At 34.5% G+C, this 16,413-nt stretch overlaps 1 protein-coding gene across 7 annotated transcripts in view; it reads left to right on the top strand.

Annotated features, from left to right (window-relative positions):
* HYCC1 (hyccin PI4KA lipid kinase complex subunit 1) overlaps positions 1-16,413 on the top strand; it is a 124,763-nt gene that overhangs the window by 99,035 nt on the left and 9,315 nt on the right. For 4 of the 7 annotated variants that reach the window (XM_049093703.1, XM_049093705.1, XM_049093702.1 and 1 more), the window contains exon 13: positions 1-90. The gene's annotated coding sequence lies outside the window, so the exon portion shown is untranslated. Of the gene's footprint in view, positions 91-16,413 lie in introns of those variants that run through there. The other 3 variants (XR_003143031.3, XR_007402047.1, XR_003143030.3) reach the window with 1 other exon arrangement.

The raw sequence follows: 16,413 nt of genomic DNA, 5'->3' as shown, positions 1-16,413 counted from the left end.
ATCATTTTACTCATTAAAAAATGTCATCATAAATTTTTGCAAAAGTCATGATGTGGAGGAAGAAAGTAAAGGAGGAAGACTTAGGTGAGTTGAGCCATTGAGAACTTTTGGGAGTAAGCCATAGGACAAAGACATCTCATTTCTGGCTTTATGTTTTACCTTGCTCAGAGATAGGAAGTACAATAGGTCCATTGGTGTCTATCCAAAAGAAAATGAGCTCCATGGGTCATGAGCGATTGATGGATTATTTATTATACCAGAAGCACGGGCTAATTCAGATGAGTTATATATTTTGTAGAACTTTAGATAATTGTATTTCAGTGGTAAACTGAATGCTGTTTATTCTATTAAAAACATGGTAAAAAGCAAGTTAAGATTTTATTTATTTATTTATTTACCTGCCAGGTAGATAAAGATGAAAGAGATTGATACTAGTATTATATAAGTGTGGGGAAAACATTAGTCTCCAAGATAATTGGCAGGACAATTAGTGCAGCTAAGTTGGTGAGCAATTCAGCAAGATCTATCAAATTTTAAGGTGCACATACCCTCTGACCTAGCAATACTACTCTTCTATGTCCTTCCATTCTTTATATTCTATAGAAATTTTAGCATAAATGCATAAAGGTATTCATTGCAGCATTATAATAGCAAAAAACAAACGAAACAAAAAAGGGAATCTAAATGGCCATTAATAGAGGAGAATAAATTATGGTACAGGCATATAGTGGAATAAGATGTAGCTATTAAAAACAATGCAAATCTGTATGTGATGATTCAGAAAGACTATATAATGTTCCCTGAAAAAATGTCATATATATGTGTATGTATGTGTATGAGCCCATTTTCATAAAAAGTATGCAGAACATTTAATATGAGTGTTATTTTGTATGTTTCTATATACATATATAGTATATATAACATGTAATATGTATATAATGTATGTGTATATATGTATAATATATAATATACACATGTACACAAACATATGTTTGCTGGTATGCAGAGAGAAAAGCATTATTTTTCTAAGCATGATCAAAGTATAGCCTACATTAAGAAAAAACTGGCGCTTTTAAAAATAGAGATTCCTGGACCTTGTGCTAATCCTCCTAAATCAGAATCACTGTGAAGCATGAAGTATGGAAACCTATATTTCTAACAAGTTCATCAGTTAATTCTCATACAAACTTAACATTTGGCCTAGTAGCTGATAGCAATGAATTGATTATTTTTGTATGTCTGGTAGTGGTTTGTAGTTAGAAAAGACAAACTTCTTTTAAAAAAAATAATCGATTAAGTTTTAAATTGAGGTATAATTGACATATAATGTTAAATTAGTTTCACCTGTAACATAATGGTTAAATACTTGTGTATATTGAGAGATGGTCACCAAAAGTCTAGTTAACATCCATCACCATACATAGTTACAATATTTTTTCTCTTGTGATAAGATTTACTCAATGTTAGCAATTTTCAAGTGTGCAGTAGAGTATTATTAAGTATAGTCATCATACTGTACATTATATCCACAGAGTTTATTTATTTTATCCCTGCAGTTTGTACCTTTTGGCCCTCTTTACCCACTTTGCCCACCCTTTTTCATCCCCACCTTCTGACTTAATTTCACTTAGCATAATACCCTCAGGATCCATCCATGTTACTGCAAATGGCAAAATTCCCTTCTTTCATATGGCTGAATACTATTCCATTGTATATGTACAATTGACCCTTGAACAACACAGGTTTTTCTTTTTTTTTTTCTTTTTTTTTCTTTTTGAACAACAGAGGTTTGAACTGCATGGGTCTCCTTTATGCAGATTTTTGTCCATAAATATGGTACTGTAAATGTATTTTTTCTTATGATTTCCTTAATATTTTCTCTAGCTTACTTCATTGTAACAATATGGTATATAATACATATAACATACAAACTATGTATTAATTGATTTTTATGTTTTGGTAAGACTTGTGGTCAACAACAGGCTAAATTTGGGGGGATTCAAAAGTTGGTATGGGGATTTTCAACTGCATGGAGGGTCACCACCCTTAACCCCTGTTGTTCAAGAGTCAGCTATATACATTTTCCTAATCCATTCATCCATATCAATGGACATTTAAGTTGTTTCAGAAAGGACAAACTTCTTGAAGAGATCTTATTAATAAAAGCAAAACGAAGTATGAAAACTTACAATAGGAGAGTACACTGCTTTGATGTGCTTAGCAGTATCTCAGAACTAGAAAATTAGATATTAGAGGTTTGGGATCTGAGCTCAGATGGTTTAAGTAGGTCTGTCAAGAGAGGAAACTTCTCAGATTTGACAAAGTTAATGAAATTAACTTTGGATTGGTGGACACAGTAAGCAAGGGACTTGAAAAATCTTGATAAACTATTGTTTGATAAACCAGCTGTTTGCCCAGGTAAGCAAATTATTGTCTCCATCCTATCAGAATTTCTTTATGCAAACAAAAAATTAGGGACAGTTTCTGTTTGGTTTTTTGTTTGCTTTGTTTACAATCCTATCTGTCCTAGGCAAAGATTTTCTGGAATAAACAACTAAATCATGTTGACACAAGTGAGCTCAAGTTTTATCTAAGTCATATTGATACTAATGATTTCAGGTCTGTTTCTCTCTTCCTATTCAAAGATTGTAAGTCAATATTATAAATACAGCATATTGATAATGTCTCTTAGTGACTTCTTCTGGTTCTACTAAAAAACTCAAAGATTTCTTCTAAAGCTTCTTGACTCCTATAACATTCTTGGTTCCTACTTGGTAAGTGCTCTAACATAATCCTCATTGCAATGTATTGTGATTATCTTTCCATACTCTCTTCCACACTGGACTATTGCCCTGTGTGTTAATTTAGTATATCTACTACATAATAGTAAATAAAGATTTGTTTTGCTAAATAGAATGTGAATTCAATCCAGGAAATGCATGACAAATAGGAGATCTGTGTTGCTCCTCTTCTTCAAGAGAATTCTGGGAAACTCCTTTGATTCTCCAACATACATCCACACAGAGATAAAGGTGAAAGTTTAAAACCTGACTACTTTGGTTCTTTACAGTGTATCTGCATAAAGGTTTTTTGAGAGGCAGATTACAATATATAATTTTTCAATATTTAAAGTAATGAATAGCCTGAAGATTTTTCTGGGTTAGCATTTGAAATTTATTTGTTTCTTCTATTCTTTTCTTTGTATCTATGCTATTCAGGAAGTAAAGTAGGAAAGACTTAACCTCAATACTGTAAATCCTCACTTCTTGTTTCATTTGCTTCCTTTTATGGAAGCTACAAATATATTTAACTTTTGTATCCCAGGTCCATTACTGCCTAATGAAGGTTTGTAGCACATTTATCTTAAAACTTTTACTCTTTTTATTTAGCTGAGATGCTTTTCCTTCTATCCTGCCCCCGCCCTCATGCTATAATTTTTACTAACATTTCTTCTCCAAATCTTTTAAAATATAACCCTGAGAAACAACATGTCACCACTTCCTCTTCTGTTTCAATTCTACTCTAGTGTAGAATCTTGTTTCCATATCTAATTACATCCATCAAGTTGAATTTAATGAGGCTGGATGTCTGAAAGAAGGAGAAAACAAATGAGCAAGCAAGCAAACCCATGAACTATATTTATAGTAGGAAGAATACTATATTTCCCAGTTAACTGAGGAGGAAAAAACTGAGCCTGATTATACAAGCAGTACTGCAGAGTATGCTGGTATTAGCTAGAAGTAGACAGTAGTACTACAACCCCACTCAGTGATGGTATGGAGAACAGTAAGGAAAGAAACTCAAGAAGTCACTAGAGAAATAAATCTAAGTAGTACTTCTTGTCTGCTTTGCACAGAAGGTGAGATTTCTAGGACTCCACCATCTTATGACATAGTTGATGAAGGACATGAAGTAGTAAGATAGGAACATGAATGATAAAATTTGGGAACTAAATGTATGGTTGAACTTCTCAAAATTGTCTCAGATTATAAGAATAATTGTTTTCCACATAAATACTGAACAAAGGCCCTATTGTGAAGGAGATACTAAATAATCAGATGGTCAAGTTGATTCTGAAGATGTTGGCAGATCTTTTTTGATATCCCAATCCTTGTTCAACCAGCTTATGAACAAAGTGGCTATCCTGGAAAGATTGGGGCTTTACATGGACTTCAACAATATTGCCCTCCTTTCGTCAGGACTACCCTAATTACTGTGACTGCTAAGAGCCCAGTCTGCAGGCAGGAGGGACCAATCCTTAGGTGTCATTCCTTAAGGTGAACAAATAGTTGGTTAGTGCCAGGTTGATGCTCTTTTCTCCAAAGAAGCAGCTGTTCTTCTTCCTCATAGACTGGACAATGTGAATCTGGATTTAGATTAGCCTTCCCTATATGCTGTGCTTCTGTGTGCAATGCTAAACACCCTATTTATCATGATTTTCCTCAAAATGTTGCATCTAAGGAGCTTATTTTATAGTGTAAGAAATAAGGTAGAGGAGGAGTTCTATCTCCAGTAATGGCAAACTATGTAGTTAACATCAAAATTTCCATGGACAACTAGGTAATCTGAAAACCATCTTTTTAAAATATAAAAATCTCAAAAGCAATCCCAGCTTAGGGCCCTTCTTACCTGGAGTTGTTGGCTGATTCCAGAAGAAGTACTTAAGGGGATAAACAGTGTTTTTTACTATCTCTGGCAAGATAGGAAGATAAAACTTGGATACTAGTGCCTGCCAAGTCATGGCAGAGAGCCTGGGTTCCCATGGTTGGGTACCAGACCCCATAAAGATCCACCAGAGAAGTAAAAGTTACTTGAAAGTACATTTACCACCTCCTCTACACACATACACAAGGACTTATCATCCCTTGTTCCTGAAACTAGATTAAAGTAATCCTATAGGTGCTCAATAATAAACAAATGAATACTCCATGGTGGAAAAAAAACTTCATCATTCTACAATTTTTCAAATTAAATGTCCAGCAGAGAAGAAAAAGTAACCAGACACTTGTACAGCACACCACCACTCAATGATAACAACTAGTGACATAGATAATATTATTTAAAACCAGTGTTTTAAGCCATCAAAGAACTTTTAGGCAAAGAGGACTTTTATAAGCCAAAATCCCAGAGAGAAGGTGTGCAGAAAAGAATTAACACAGCAGGCCTGAGGCACTATCCTTAGAAAGCCCTGCTTATAATGGTGGACTTTGGCTGGCATCTGGAAACTTGGATTATGAGAATTTTCCTACCATTCCTTAACTGATAAGATAGCTTACTATGTATAAACTATTTATACAAACAGCATAGTTTATGCTGAACACCTACTTTCCTTCTGGGAGTCTGTAATTATGATACATGTTAGGCAGAAGGTGCTTATGACCAGCTTCCAATACAAACCTTGGGCAATCAATCTAATCAGTGTCTGTGGCAGACAACATTTCACATATGTTGTCACAATTCAATATTGGAGAAATGAATCACATCCCGTGTGTGATTCCACAGGTAAAGGATTCTTAGAAGTTGATGCCTGGCTTCCTCTGGATTTCACTCCATGCACATTTTCCCTGCTGCTGATTTTGCTTTGTATTGCTTTGCTATAATAAACCATACTCATGAGTATGCTGAGGCCTGTGAGTCCTCCGGAATCATTGAATTTGTGAGTTGTCCTGGAGATTTGCAACACAGTAATCAGAGAAGTGAGCAAACATACTGCAGCTATTTCTTCCTTTATGGAATTATCAGCTTTTGACACAAATCTGAGTAGAAAGGCCAAGAAGAAAGTTACTGCTAAGAATCAGAGAGGCAAACAAACTATGGCAACTGTGCCAACCAGCATTTGGGAGACTAAGATCTCAATAAAGCAGGAAGGTTCAAGGAAATGAATCTGACGCTCTGCTGATTTTCCCCTTGAGTATTTGCCTGAATTCTTGGATTGTTCAGAGCAGGATTTTAAAAAACAAAAAGGGAGAAACTTGAAACCCAAAGCAAAGATATTTTTTAAATGTATACTGCATTATGGTATTGAAGAGGCAAAAACTGGATTTCAGGAATTTTAGAACCTATCAAGAGAAGCTCTAGAACATATTCCAGAATCTCATTTAAGAACTCTGAGAGTTACACCTTAAGCACAGGAGAGAATCCGAGTAAATTAAACCTTATAAAATTGCAACCTAGTTTCACATCCACTGAATTATAGATTGGATTAATGTGATCTGCCTACACTATTTTCCTAGCAGGGCATATGGTGATCCCTTTCTGTAGGAAGGTAACATCCAGAGATTGTACAGTGTATTATGTACAATACCAAGTATTAAGTAAAAATTATGGAGAATACCAAAGAGCAGAACCACAAGGAAAAACAGGCAATAAAACTGGATCCACAGATGGCCTGCTTATGAGGCTTATCAAAGATGGACTTAAAAATAGCTTTGATTAATGAGTCAAGATGGAGAATTTCATGAGAACCAGAATCTGTTTTTTAAAAATCAATTTAAAATTCTACAACTAAAAAATACAAAGTCTAAAATTAAGACCTCAATATATATGCTTAAGCAGATTGGAGAATGTATTAACCCATTCTAAACAAAAGAGGGAGATTGTTAGACTTGATTAAAAAAAAATCAACTATATGGTGACTACAGAAGATATGCTTTAGATTCAAAGACAGAGGTTCAAAATAAAATAATCCAAAAAGATTTACAATGCAAATAGAAACCATAAGAAAGCCAAAATGGTTATGCTAATATCAAACCATTAGATATTAAGATAACAAAATGTTATGAGAGATAAAGAAGTCATTTTATATTGGTAAAAGTATCAATGTGTCACAAAGTTATAACAATTTTAAACATATGCACTAAAAACAAAACCCCAGAATACATGAAGTAAAAACTGTCAGAATTAAAGGGAGAAATAGACAATTCAGTAATAGTGGTGCCTTCAATACCATATTTCTTTTTTTCTTATTTCAAGTATAAGTAACATACTGTGTTATGTTAGTTTCAGACGTATTCAATAGTACACTTTCAATAATGGATATAATGACGAGGCTGATGATCAACAAGAATTTGCCCTAGTAATTCAAGGTTGGTGTATTAATTTCCTAGAGCTGCTGTGACAAATTACCAAAAATTGTGGCTTAAAACAACAGAAATTTGATTTCCAGAGGATCCTAAGCTACCTTGTCTCACAGACAGAACTAGATAACAATCACATCAGTGTAAGTAGCCCAGAAAATGCCCTGAAGACTGACAGAACAAATTTCACAACTCAATGTAGAGAAGAAGCCGCATTGAAGAGGATAGGAGGATTAGAGATGCGGTAGAGAGCTAAATGGACAGGCTGCTGAGAGGGGAGAGAAACAGACCTGAGAGGTCAAATGGGGAAGATGAATCCTTGTAACATTTGGCTTTGAAAACCAGAGGGACCAAGTTTTGTTGAGTTTTTACAACCAGCAGCCTGGAACTTTAAAAATCAGTGAGTTCTGTCCTGGGAGTGCCTGGAAGGCAATAGCATACAGTCCCTGTCCTTAAACAGAAAGCAAAACAGCCTGTGGAGAAAGAGCATAGAAACAGGAGTTTGAAAAATATGCCTGGGGGCATATGAGAGGGTATTAGTTACTCATGTCAGAGTGTCCCAGAAGGACAGAGATCTCTGGGTGACTCCTCCAGAAATAAAGGGGACTCTCTGTGCATAACTGGTAGAGGATTTAATGTAATAATCTTAAAGATACTCACTGGTTTGAGAAAAGAGTGGAAGACATCAGTGAGACCTTTAACAAAGAGATAAAAAAAGAACCAATCAGAGATGAAGAGCATAATAATTGAAATAAAAAATACACTAGAAGAAATAAGTAGTAAACTTGAGGAAACAGAAGAATGAACCAGTGATCTGGAGGACAGAGTCATGGAAAGTAATCAGGTTGAGCAGGTGAGAGAAAGAAAATTATGCAAAATGACAATAGAGTTGGGGAACTCTGTGACTCCATCAAGTGTAATAACATTCACACTATAGGGATCCCAGAAGAAGAAGAGAGAGAAAAAAGGGCAATTTATTTGAAGAAATAATAGCTGAAAACTTGCCAAATCTGGGGAAAAAAACAAATTCAGATCCAGGATGCACAGAGAGTCCCTAACAAAATCAACCCAAGGAGGTCCACACTAAGAGACATAGTAATTTAAATGTCAAAAGAGTGGGATGAAGAGAGAATTTTAAAAGCAGCAAGAGAAAAGAAGACCGTTATATTCAAGGGAAACCTCATAAGGCTATCAGTGAACTTTTCAGCAGAAACTTTGCAGGTCAGAAGGGAGTGGATGATATATTCAAAGATATATATGAAGAAAAAGAATCTGCAGCCAAGAATACTCTATCCAGCATGGCTATCATTCAGAATAGGAGAGATAAACAATTTTGCAGACAAAATTTAAAGGAATTTATGACCACTAAACCAGCCCTACAAAAAATGTTAATGGGAACTCTGAGTGGAAAGGAAAGACCACAAGTAAAAATAAAAGTAGAAAGCACAAAATCAGTAAGAATAAATCTATCTGTAAAAATCAGTCAAGGAACTCACAAAATAAAAAAGATGTAAAGCATGACACATGGACACAAGAGAAGTAAAGAATGGGTTCCAACTTAAGCAACCATCAACTTAATATAGACTGCTATATGCAGAAGATGTTATATACAAGCCTACCAAAACCAACAATAGATACGCAAAAAATAAAGCAAAAGGAATCCAAGACCCACAAAACACAAATAAAAATATCAACAAATACACACTTATCAATAATTGCTTTGAGTGTAAATGGACTAAATGCTCCAATCAAAAGACATAGGGTAATGGAATGGACTTTTAAAAAAGATATATGCTACTTACAAGAGACTAGTTTCAGGCATAAAGACACATGCAGATTGAAAGTGAAGGGATGGAGAAACATTTATTATGCAAATGGTTGTGAAAAGAACACCAGGATAGGAATACTTATATCAGACAAACTAGACTTTAAAATAAAGACTGTAACATGAGACAAGAAGGACACCATATAATAACAAAGGGAACAAAGCAACAAGAAGGCATAACAATTATAAATATTTATGTACCTAACATGAAGGCACCCAAATACATAAAACAGCTTATAAAACACATAAAGGAAATAATCAATAGTAATACAATAATAGTAGGGGACTTTAATACCCCACTTACACCAAATGGACAGACCATGTAAATAGAAAATCAACAAGGAAACAATGACTTTGAATGACACACTGGATGAGATGTATTCAACAAAAATAGTCCAGACGTTACATCCTAAAACAGAAGAATAAACATTATTTCCAACTGCACACAAAACAGTCTCCAGAATAGATCATTTATTAGGTCACAAAACAAGTCTTAAGAAATTCAAAAAGATTGAAATCATACCATGCATCTTTTCTGACCCCACAACACTATGAACTTGAAATCTACTACAAGAGACAACATAAAAAGAGCACAAACACATGGAAGTTAAATAACATGCTACTAAACAATCAATGGATCAACCAAGAAAATAAGTTAAGAAACAAACGGAGACAAATGAAAATGAAAACACAACATTCCAAAATCTTTGGGATGTAGCAAAAGTAATTCTAACAGGAAGTTTACAGCAATACAGGCCTACCTCAAGAAGCAAGAAAATTTTCAAAAAACCTAACTTTACACCTAAAGGAACTAGATAAAGAACAGCAAACAAAATCCAAAACCAGCAGAAGGAAGGAAATAAAGATGAGAGCAGAAATAAATGATTTGGAAACTTAAAAAATAATAATAAAACAGATCAGTGAAACCAGGAGTTTGTTCTTTGAAAGATCAACAAAATTGATAAACTTCTAGCCAGACTCATAAAAGAGAGAGAACTCAAACAAAGTCACAAATGAAAGAGGAGAAATAATCAATACCACAGAGATACAAAGAATTATAAGAGAATATTATGAAAATTATATGCCAACAATTTGGACAACCTAGAGGAAATGGATAAATTCCTGTAAATGTATAAACTATCAAAACTGAAGCAGGAAGAAATAGAAAATTTGAACAGACTGATTATTAGCAATAAAATTAAATCAGTAATCAAAAAACTTCCGACAAACAAAAGTCCAGGACCAGATGGCTTCACAGGGGAATTCTACCAAATATTTTAAAAAGAGTTAATATCCATCCTTAAACTTTTCCAAAAAATAGAACAGGTCGGAAAACTTCTAGATTCATTCTATGAGGCCAGCATTAACCCTGATACTTAAACCAGATAAAGACACCACAGAGAGAAAAAGAGAACTACAAGCCAATATCCCTGATGAACATAGATGCAAAAATCCCCAACAAAATATTAGCAAACCAAATCCAACAATAAATTTTAAAAAATCACTCACCACAATCAAATAGCATTTATTCCTGGGTTGCAAGAGTGGTTCAATCTTCACAAATTGACATGATATGTCACATTAATAAGAGAAAGGATAAAAACCATATGATCACTTTCAATGTAGAAAAAGCATTTGACAAAGTACAACATCCATTCATGATAAAAATCTTCAATAAAGTAGGTTTACAGGAACAAATCTGAATATAGTAAAGGCCTTGTATGGAAAACTCACAGTGAACATCCTACTCAATGGGGAAAAACTGAGATCTTTTCCCCTAAGGTCAGGAACAAGACAAGGAAGTCCCCCTCTCACCACTTATCTTCAACAGAGAATTGGAAGTCCTGCCATAGGAATCAGACAACAAAAAGAAATAAAAGTCATCCAAAGGTAAGGAAGAAGTAAAACTTCACTATTTGTGGGTGACATGAGTCTAATATAGAAAACCCCAAAGACTCCACCAAAACTACTAGAACTGATCAATTAATTCAGTAAGTTGCAGGATGCAAAATCAATGTACAGAAATCTGTTGCATTTCCATACACTAATAATGAAATAGCAGAGAAATTAAGAAAACAGTCCTATTTACAATTGCGGCAAAAATAATAAAGTACCTAGAAATAAACTAAAGAGGTGAAAGATCTGTACCCTGAAAACTATAAAACTCTGATGAAAGAAATTGAACATAAAGAAATGGAAAGGTATTCCATGCTCATAGATCAGAAGAACAAACACTGTTAAAATATCCATACTACCCCAAGCAATCTATAGATTTAATGCAATCCCTTTTATAATACCAACAGCCTTTTCCACAGAACTAAAACAAATATTCCAAAAATTTGTAAGGAACTACAAAAGACCCTGAATAAGCAAAATGATCTTTAAAAACGAAAAAGTTGGAAATATCACAATTTCAGAGTTCAAGTTTTATTACAAAGCTATTGTAATCAAAACAGTATGACAGTGGCACAAAAATAGACACACAGATCACTGGAACAGAATAGAAAGCCCAGAAATAAACCCATGTTTATATGGTCAATCAATCATAGACAAAGGAGGCAAGAACTGCATATGCCAGATTGTATCTCTGCACTTATCCCACTTGGAGTTTATTGAGTTTCTTGGATATGTAAGTGAACATTTTTAGTACATTTTAGTATTTAGTACATTTTTAGCCATTATTTCTTCAAAATTTTTTCTGCTTCACTCTTCTTTCTCTCTTTCTGGTACTCTTATTACTTGGAAGTGTCCTTAAAGGTGTCTCATATTTTTTCTGAGATTCTTAATTTTTTCATTCTATTTTTCTGTTTTCTGATTGTATAATCTCTATGAATCTACTGATTTTTTTTTTTTGCCAATTCAAATCTATCACTGAGTTTCTTTAATGACTCTTCATCTCAGTTATTCTGCTTTTCAATTCCAAAATTTCCACTTGGTTCTTATTTATAATTTCTATTTATTGATATTCTGTATTTGATGGGACATTGTCATCATAAGTTCTTTTAATTTCTTTATGCATCATTACCTTGAATTCTCTGAGTATATTTATAAGGAATACTTTGAAATCTTTGTTTGTTAATCTGACGTCTGGTCTTTCTCACAGGCAGTTTCTTTAAAAAACTTCCCGTGTATTGCCCGTACTTTCCTGTTTCTTTGCATGTCTCAATATTTTTTTTGAAAATTGAACATTTTAGGTAATGTTTTGTGGCTATGGATTCTGATTTCCCTCTCCTCCCTCTGGGGCTTGTTTTTGTTGTTGTTTATGGGTAACATTGGTGGTGGTGATGGTGTGTATATGGCTAGATTATTTTAGTAAGGTCTGTTTTCTCTCACTGTGTGGTATCAGTCTTTGAGGCGCACTGCCTTTGGCATGCACACAGTCCCTCTGGAAGTCAGGGGCCTGAAGCTTCCACTATTAACCACATTGTTGGACTATCCAGTGTGATTCAAGGTCCATGGGTAAACAAAGACCCTCTTATTAAGCAGGTCATTTTAAGGGCTTAGAGATCACCTCCCAGGACTTCAGGGAAAAATGCAGACCTCTCTTTGGGTAAGGTTAATTCTTTACCACTCCAAGCATGTAGATTCTATGCTGGTGGGAATGCAGGATGTATTTGAGGGTGGGAAGGTTGCTAGTGGCAGGTTAGAGAATTACTGATGTGGTGACAAATGGAGAGGGAGTAAATGCCATTAACACAAGACATAGATTAAAGACATGCATTGAATTACCCAGCATACCCTCAACATAGTGCCAGGAAGACCACAATAGAGATATAATAAAACCAAAATAATAAGCAAAAGAAAAGCTAAGTTATGTCTGTGTGCTAGAATATTGGAGTATATGTTTTATAACAGTGCTGTACCAGAATATCTAACCAAGGAAAGCTACTTAAATTGAGCATAAATGGAACTTAGAGCAAAAAGTTACAGCAATGGTCATTAAAGCTTTCATTATTTAATAAAATCTAACTAAATCCTCCAAAAGAAATTTGTCAAATAGACCTTTGTGCTATTCCACTGTACAGTAGTATGCCTTACTCATTTCCCCATTTTTCATCTAAAGCTATTTCTAAGTTTTAAATTATTAAAAACAAAATTTTAGACTCAGGGATACCTGGGTGGCTCAGCGGTTGAGTGTCTGCCTTTGACTCAAGGCATGATCCTAGGGTCGGGACCGAGTCCTGGATCAGGCTCCTTGGTGGGAGCCTGCTTCTCCCTCTGTCTGTGTCTCTGCCTCTCTCTCTGTGTCTATCATGAATAAATAAAATCTTAAAAACATTTCTTTTAGACTCAAAAATTGGGGGCAAAAAAGATTTTAAAACTCTTTTAAGTCCAACTTTTATTTTAAAGGTAGCATTCAAACTGCCCGTGTAAGAATCTTTTGGGCAGATTTTCCATCCTCATCCACAGAGAATCTGGTTCAGCAGATGAGAGGGGTTGGGAGTGGAGCATGGGAATCTGCATTTTCATAAGCATGTCACTCTGGATCTACCTATGTGTCCTTCAAAATGTTTTGCACACACAATTACTTCCTCATGATGATTTGTTTAAATAAGCCCCAGGAAAGCATTTGCTTCAATGAAGTATCTGACACCTAGAAAGCCCTCAAAAATGTTTTTCAGATAGTTAACTCTCCTAACAGATCCCCTAGATTCAAGGATTTAGACGGAAGGGCTAAGAGCTTCTGTATTGAGGTCACCTAGACAGACCTAAGTAATGAGCCAGCCTTAGCCAGTCTCTGTCTGGATGTCACCAGGTGGTGATACTTTTTTTGTCGTTACTTTTTTACCTTTGTTTCATAATAAAAATTTATTTTTACAAACCCAGTCATGTCTTACCTAAACTGAATAAGGAGAAGAGGGAAGTTTCCTCACCTCTCCTAGATACACTTGTTCTTTGATGGGAGCTTAGACCAGACTTGGCCAGGTGATTGATTTGCAGACTAAATGTAAGAACCATTGCTTTAGACCAACGCATCATATATAGTTAAACAAAACCAAGAATTAAATGACTTGTTCAGGGTTATAGCAATACTTTGAACATACTGGTTCAAATTATTACCTATATAGTCCCCTAAATGGAATTACCATCTTAAAGACATTAGTTCTTTCATGGCTTATTGCTAGGTAGATTTTCTGAATGATTAAAAAAATTCTTTTAAATTGTATTTCTACAAATTATGCATGACATCTAGGCATTAGCAACTATACATTTTTCCCCTACCCTCCAACCCCACTTCCATCAACCAGTGCTCCCCACCTTAGGCTTTGGTTCACTTTTAATTTTTTAAAAAGATTTATTTATTTATTTCAGTGAGAGAGAGAGAGAGAGAAAGAGAGAGCAGTGGGGGTATAGAGAGGGGAGAGGGAGAAAGAAACTCAAGCAGACTCCATGCTGAGTGTGGAGCCCAACCTGGGGCTGCATCTCACCACCCTGAGATCAGACCTGGGCCAAAACTAAGGGTCAGGCACTTAACCAACTGTACCACCCAGGTGCCTCTAATCTACTTTTAATTTTTTTTAAAAGATTTTATTTATTTATTCTGGAGATGCAGAGACATAGGCAGGGGGAGAAGCAGGCTCCCTGCCAAGAGCCCAATGCAGGACTTGATCCTAGGACCCTAGGATCATGACCCAAGCCAGAGGCAGATGCTCAATCACTGAGCCACCCAGGGGTCCCTTACTTTTGATTTTTAATAGATGTGCAATTATACCCTAGAATGTCCATTTCCTTAATAAAGAAGCACAGCAAGACTGTGCATTTTTTATTTTGGTAAGTTGATGTCTGCAAGTTTGTATGTGTAAATGGTTTGTCCATATTGACTGTAAATCAGGAAGAATGAGATACTAAACTTATATATTTGAAATTGCCGTTCAATAATTTGGATAGTAAACTTTTATCAATAGTTTATTACACATTTCTCTTCTTTGACTTTGCTTTAATATTGTATACTTTACAAAGTTTTATATTTTATGTATAAATCTGAAAATGGCCCCCATTTTATCATGTACTGGCCTTCTATAGCTGAGATAAATACACCAGTCCATTCCACCCCCCCCCATATTTAAAAATAATGAGCACTGGGTAATATATAAGACTGCTGAATCACTACTGAACACTACTTCTGAAACTAATAATACATTCTTTGTTAATTAATCGAATTTAAATTTTAGAAATTTATTTTTTTAAACTTTTTTTTAAAAGATTTTATTTATTTATTCATAAGACACACACACACACACACACACACACACACACACACACACAGAGGCAGAGATACAGGCAGAGGGAGAAGCAGGCTCCATGCAGGGAGCCCGATGCGGAACTAGTTCCCTGTCTCCAGGATCAGGCCCTGGACTCAAGGCGGCACCAAACCGCTGAGCCACCAGGGCTGCCCAAATTTTAGAAATTTAAAAAATAAAAATACATTCAATGTTTAATGCTAGCCTATTTGGAATTCTTTTTAAATTTTGATGTATTAAAAAATCTCTTATCCCTCTTCTTGAATTATTTCTGCCCTACACTGCCTCTTTGTTTACAGTGGTATGTGAATTTTCTCCTCTTTACTAAGGAGTCAGTGGAGATGAAAACAGTTGAATCGAATCACTGACTACCAGTGTTATTCTGGAAAAAAAGGATGCCAGCATTAAGATTATAATGATAATATTGTTATTACTACTACTATGATTATTAATCATCATCATCATTATCAAATAATAATGGAACTACATGATAGATTTGTTTACTATTTTCTCCAGATAAATTTCACTATTAATTTTTCAAGAGAGTGGGCTGGAGAGTATAACTGGTATTTAATTTAACCTAATTTAGTAAACATGTTAATATTTTACTTAGCTTTCTTAGACAGGAACAAGTCATATGTCTTCATAAATTTATCTTTTCCCCCTCTATTAGAGTTTTGTATTTTCCTGTAAATAAATCCATTCTATTAGTGAAATTGTTAATCAGAATAAAGAAGATCTCCATAACTAATATATTTCATTTTTATTAAAAAACATGTAGAAATTAAACATATTTGATATCCTATGTGAAAAGCCAGAATACATAATGCCATGTAAAAATATATCTGCATTTGGGAAAAGATTAGAAAGATTTATATGAAATAAAGACTTAGAATATTATGGTAATTTTTTTCTTTTTGGCAAATTTCCTTTAATGATATTATTAAATTCTTATGAGAAGAAATTAAACATGATGACTTTTATGAAATATTTTCTTTTACAATATGACTTATACCCTTTTCCTCTTGAAAACATGAAGAAGCCTGCTCTGTTTCACTTTGCATTCCAGAAATAAGCACTATGAGGCTCCAAAGACAAATTCTTTTTCAATTTCAATTACTAAGTTTTCTTTAGGATTTGGAACTTTTACATTACCTATTTTTATTGCTCTTACCATGTTATTTATTTCCTTGCTTTTATTTTATCAGTTTTAATATTGTATTTATAGTATTCTGGTAGCTGTCTATTCCTAAGTAGTAATAAAAATCTT

This window comes from Canis lupus, chromosome 14 (genome assembly GCF_003254725.2).
Source record: "Canis lupus dingo isolate Sandy chromosome 14, ASM325472v2, whole genome shotgun sequence".
Lineage (NCBI taxonomy): Eukaryota > Metazoa > Chordata > Mammalia > Carnivora > Canidae > Canis > Canis lupus.
This window is presented reverse-complemented; position numbering and strand designations above follow the sequence as displayed.